The sequence below is a fragment of the Sinocyclocheilus grahami genome, unplaced genomic scaffold (genome assembly GCF_001515645.1).
Source record: "Sinocyclocheilus grahami isolate Dianchi unplaced genomic scaffold, SAMN03320097.WGS_v1.1 scaffold728.1, whole genome shotgun sequence".
Taxonomy (NCBI): domain Eukaryota; kingdom Metazoa; phylum Chordata; class Actinopteri; order Cypriniformes; family Cyprinidae; genus Sinocyclocheilus; species Sinocyclocheilus grahami.
In genome coordinates, this window is record NW_015505907.1 from 237706 (window position 1) to 243837 (window position 6132).

General features: G+C 37.0%; 1 long non-coding RNA gene across 4 annotated transcripts in view; it reads right to left on the bottom strand.

Annotated features, from left to right (window-relative positions):
• LOC107560456 (uncharacterized) overlaps positions 1–6132 on the bottom strand; it is a 157021-nt gene that overhangs the window by 39089 nt on the left and 111800 nt on the right. For 2 of the 4 annotated variants that reach the window (XR_001605733.1, XR_001605731.1), the window contains one exon: positions 2366–2554. The exons of 1 other annotated variant lie outside the window; for it this stretch is intronic. This is a non-coding gene — a long non-coding RNA (uncharacterized lncRNA). Of the gene's footprint in view, positions 1–2365; positions 2555–6132 lie in introns of those variants that run through there. One more of the 4 variants, XR_001605732.1, reaches the window with a different exon arrangement.

Consider the following 6132-nt stretch of genomic DNA (forward strand, 5'->3'; position numbering starts at 1 on the left):
GTATTGAAAAGTCCATTTTTAATTTTACGCAAAATGCGATATCCGCCGAGTTATTCTGTCATGTTTTCTCCCTCATTTTCCAAACCGTGACAAACGCCACCTCCCTTTTCTGCAGAATGCGATATATACGCTCACAGCGCACCATTCCACGCACTGTAAACAGTAACAACCAAACACAGCGGACCACTCCACGCACTCTAGACAGTAATGGCGGCGCTTTGAATACACCCAGCATCCTAGTTTTCCTCATCTATTTTGTACTTAGTGATCAACAAACAAACAAAAAAATTAGGGCTGCACGATAAATCGCATGTGATTGTCATGCGCAACTCATCAGTAAAGCCGGTTCTGTGAACAGTAAATCTCCATCACATGCTTTCAGATGGAGCAGCATTTAATACACAGAGCCATAGATCACTGCAATATCGCGTTCATAATCGCAGATGAGTCGCATTCCATTATGTACGCGATATTGAGTAGGTTGTCAGTGTAAGTGTTTTTATTTATGCCATTTATTTTTTTGTTAATACAGCGTATAGCACTAGTCAACTAAATTAATGTAACATGGCAAAGATGAATGCACTTTTGGAAGTTGAATGTAAGGGAATTTCTGTGGTCTAATGTGATATTGTTGTTCATGTATGTTCATGATGAAATTTTATTTTATTGTTGCCATTAATTTATAGCATTAACAAGATGACCCGTTGAATTCTTTTTGGGAGCGATGACTGATTGAATGTATTTTTAGTCCAGTGCCTGCATATAAGATTAGTATTGACCAAGTTCAGAGGCTGTCATATGTGGATCAACTTACTATGTTGTGTATTTTCAGCAGTATCAATATGAAAAATAACTTTTATATTGATTCAATGGATTTATTGCATTTTGGGGAAAAAAAATAAAATTTTATAATAAATCTTTGGAAATCAAAATCTGGATTTGAATTTTTAATGTTATTATAACTTAAAGATGCTATGTAAAAGTTTGAAACAGAAAATAGTGGGTTTCATCTTGCCACTTTCTTGGTAAAGAAAACTCAAAATGGATTTATAGCATTTTGGAAGCAAACTCTTATATATATTTATTTCAGTAATTCAACTCAAATTGTGAAACTCGTGTAATAAATAAATTCAATGCACACAGACTGAAGTAGTTTAAGTCTTTGGTTCTTTTAATTGTGATTAACATTTTAACAAAAACACTAAATTAGACAGTTACAGCGTTACTGTATATTTTAGTATTATTTACATACTGTTTTAGTATGTATTAATCATTTTTATAATCTTTTATTTTCATATTTTCAGTTTTTTATTTAATTTTGTTTTTTCTAAAAATAAATAGGTAATTCTGTAGCTTGCTTTTGTCATTTGAATACATTTTTATATATATTTTAGTTTTAGTACCATTTTATTTATTTCAATTAGTTGCCAAGACAGCATTTTATTTTATTTTTTAAATATAATATTTATATTTTACTTTGTCATCTTTATTTTAATGACCCAAAAAATTTAAAACAATATATAAGTTTTAGTTAACAATAACAACACAGTGATAGATGGTTGTTTTCCAGATTTGCTAACCATTGGCAGGTCTTGTAAAAAAGTTAATTCAGAACCCCACATATGCATGAGTGACCACAGTAAACTCAGTCAGTCCCGCCGCGCACAGCGTGAGTGTAAAACGTCCACTGGGTTGCGATGTAATGAAGAGCTGTTTCATTCCCCAGACCATCAGGGTCCTCTCTCAATGAATACCACACTTACTGTATCATCTATCAGTCCTGGCAGCCGAACTGTCACACACAACTTCCTGCCCTTCGTGTGTGTGTGTGCGATGCAGTGAGGCCTGGGTTGCAGTGGGCTATAATGAGGCCCTTTGGTGGCTGTAAAGACTAGAGAGGAGAGAGAGAGGAGGAATCGCACATATAGCTCTATTTGTCTTACAAATATCACACTAACTACCAATTACAGCACCATAAACCTCCTGCCTACTGCTTACCTCCCTACCCATAATGCAGGACACACAGATGCACTGGGCTAAGCCTCCCCTCTCTCTCTCTCTCTCTCTCTCAGCTGGTGTGGTAGAAGAAGCTGTGGTCGTTGATGCAGGAAGCACAATCAATGAGGCTGGTAATGAGGTCTTTCTTAAAGAGTAGAGGGGCTGCTAGATTAATACTGAGATAGAAACAGAACAGGGCAAACCTGGCACTGCCACTTCCGGTTTCACTACTGCACTCTGGCCAAAGGTGAAACTGGCAGCAAATCACTGCGAAAGAACACCATATTTTATTTGGTTTTGTTTTGTTATTTATCAACAAGGTGAAAAGAAACTCTCTCTTTCTCTCTCAGCTGGTGTGGTAGAAGAAGCTGTGGTCGTTGATGCAGGAAGCACAATCAATGAGGCTGGTAATGAGGTCTTTCTTAAAGAGTAGAGGGGCTGCTGGATTAATACTAAGATAGAAACAGAACAGGGCAAACCTGGCACTGTCACTTCCAGTTTCACAACTGCACTCTGGCCAAGGGTGAAGCTGTACGCAAATCACTGTAAAAGAAACCTGAAAAAAAAAGAAAAAAAAAGCATGCATGCATTAAAAAATAAAAATAAATAAATTTAAGCAGGCATTAAAGGTGAATATTACTGTTTGTGTAGAGTGGGGTTTAAAGTCTGACACCACACTAAAAATCTAAGATCTAAATTTTGAAATATGCTGTTCTTAAGAAAATGTTTTGGAATTTTGAAATTGTACATAAGGAAAGATTTTGAGATTAAATAAATTAGAAATATCTATACAAAAAAAATTAATTAATGTTGATATGAAATATATGAATCACAACTTTTCATATAAATTTTCATCATGATAAAATAATTTGCAATAGATTGACAGAACTGTAGATAGACAGAAAGATAGATAGACAGACAGACAAAATATTAATTATATTGAACAGTTTTATAAACAGCACAAATTAATCCATAAAGCTAAATGGTAAAAAAATAAAATAATATATATATATATATATATTTTTTTTTTTTCATGCAATGAGGTAAGAGTTTTATTGTTCATGCTGTGGATGTAAGAGAGTAAGTTTTACTATGTTACATAACACAGAAGCATCACTGTCAGTCAGAATGATCTTTTTATTTTTCTGGAAGAGGTCGAAGTTCAATTTGCAATTTTATTCTTTTCAAGAAGCACCTGTAATCAAATTCTGTGAAGATGGAAAATTAGCTTATTAAAAATACTGTGCTACCATATGAGGATTCTGTGTTTCTAATACATATTTCCATTTGCTGCTGAAAATGGGCCACTGATGGACAGAGCCTGCCAATAAACATGAGCTTATTAGCCGACGAGAGAGTCATCAGCGGCAGATTTACCAGCTTTCCACCACTCATCCGCTGGAGGTGTGGAGAGTTGCCCCCGCTGCCTGGATCTCTGAGCCCAGGCCAAGCTTCGCGCTCTGGGGCCGCAGATCCAGCCGGCTGGCCTCTCCTGTGCGGCCCACTGCCCTCGCATTAAACAGCTATGCCTCAGCTGCTGGAAATGTTATTCTAATTAACAGGGGATTAAGTCATCATCTTCTCATGTAATACTGTCTGGATGGGAATTTCAATATGGAATGGCGGCCCAAAAAAAAAAGGCAGTTAGCATCTCAATAAATTACTCTTGACCTCCAGGATGACAGTCTATTGGCGCGTCAATTGCCTGCCAATTAAACCGATCCGTCCTTGCCAAAACTTTATTGGGATGGTTTGGGTTTTTCATTTGAACACAAATCATTGGGCTAGAGATGGAAGAGGGTACTACATGGCTGGCTGCGATCGCGAGTCTGATGGGAATTCTGACAAGTTTGTACAATAAAGTCTTCAGAAATATCACTGGCCTGACAGCTTCGCAAAAACAGTTTCTTGTGAAGCGCAGATCTTTGATAAATGACCATATGTGGATTGTCACAGGCGAAGAGCTGAGAAACAAACACAAGCGGTCCGAACAGACTTCAGAGGAACTGGACAGACAGAGGGAGCCCTAACAAGCCCACTAGGCCCACACTTTGATTGTCTCAAACGGCTCGCTTTAAAAAAAGCATCAGTCATGTCGTGACATTTGACTAAGACTTATGGACTTAAAACTAGCTCAGTGGGGAGACCGTTTGGAGTGTGCAGACTCGACCAGTGTATTATGTTCTTTGGAGCGAGTGTGGATTGTGCCATTGAGAGACCCACTCATAAAAGGATTTGGACAAAACCAAAAAGAAATCAGCATGGCTCTTAGTATGGCTAACCCTGATGCAACCTGATGCAATTTACAGCTCTCTGATGATAATAAATACACACCAAAACCTTCAAACAAATTATTATTATTATTATTAATTATACATCATACTGATTAACAATTCAAAGCATTACATTTCTAACCGCGAAAATAACCTAAGAAAAATAAAATATAAAATAAAATACAAGCGCCACCCACATAACCAGGGTGATAATTAATGCACCCCAAACCTCTCCAACAAATTTGTCATATTTTTATTTTCAATATGGAATATTTATATATGTATATGTATATTTATATTTATAGGAATATGTATATTTATTAAAACATCTTCCTCAGGGAACATTGATTTGCCCCCCACAATGCAGGTGATTGCAGGGTTTAGTTTACCATCTTTGTGGGGTCTCCACAATGCAGGCAAAACTTGACCGACACAAATTTAAACACAAATACACACGTCACTGGCGAACTGATTCGACAGGATAGAAAGAAACAGACAAGCTAGCTCTGTGTAGTAGGGGAGTGGATCTAGATTTCCTGTGGAAGTGAATTAAAACCAACAGGAGGAGGGTGGCTTAAGGTGGCGGTGGCAGACACAGCCTTAGATCCCTCTCCTGAGAATCCCTCTATCTCTCTCTCTCTCTCTCTCCTTCCATACTCCTTTACATTCTTCATCTCTCTTCTCTACTGGGACATATAAAAAGCACGTAGTCCCCAGTGACACCAAAACACAGAACATTCTCTTTCCTCCTCCTGCTTTCTCTTCTCACTCTTTCCTGTCTTTCCGTCCTCTGTGGTGCCGTTCAGATACAGGAGCATATCAAGTCCTCAAAGAGAAATCTTGATCAGACTGGGAAATGAGGTGGAATTTAAAGTTGAGAAGAAGCGTTGCTGCTTTATGTCTTGTTGCTTTGAATGCTTTGAGTTTTTTTAAAAGGGTCAAAGTTTGCAATATAGGTCAAGGCAAAGTGTTAAATCCTGATATTATTTAATACGTAGTCTATAAAAAGACACTTTCACAAGCTCTTCATTAAAACCTCTCAACCTTGTCCTTGTCCAAAAAACACACACACACACACACACACACACACACACACACACACACACGGTTGTCCACCTTGTGGTGGGTGATGGTTACAACATCTCTGAGCTTCAAAACAACTCATCACTCACCTCAAACCCCAAAGCAATGGACTTTCCACGACCACAGCCAGCACTCAACAGTCAGTCCACACACTGTATTTCAGAATTAAGTAGTAACATGACCTTCTGTGACTAAATTGAACTCATAAAGCTATATAGCAAGTGTAGCTTTACACCAATCATGCCTCGGGGTAAGGTAAGCAACAACATCCAGGATATATGTTACAATGTTTTATGTTTTCATACTAGGTTATTTATTTTAGTATAAATTTTTATGGAAATAAGTATTAGAATTTTAGATTTAGATTTTGTGTGTATGTTTATATATATATATATATATATATACAAACCCGATTCCAAAAAAGTTGGGACACTGTACAAATTGTGAATAAAAACAGAATGCAATGATGTGGAAGTTTCAAATTTCAATATTTTATTCAGAATACAACATAGATGACATATCAAATGTTTAAACTGAGAAAATGTATCATTTTAAGGGAAAAATAAGTTGATTTTAAATTTCATGGCATCAACACATCTCAAAAAAGTTGGGACAAGGCCATGTTTACCACTGTGTGGCATCCCCTCTTCTTTTTATAACAGTCTGCAAACGTCTGGGGACTGAGGAGACAAGTTGCTCAAGTTTAGGAATAGGAATGTTGTCCCATTCTTGTCTAATACAGGCTTCTAGTTGCTCAAATGTCTTAGGTCTTCTTTGT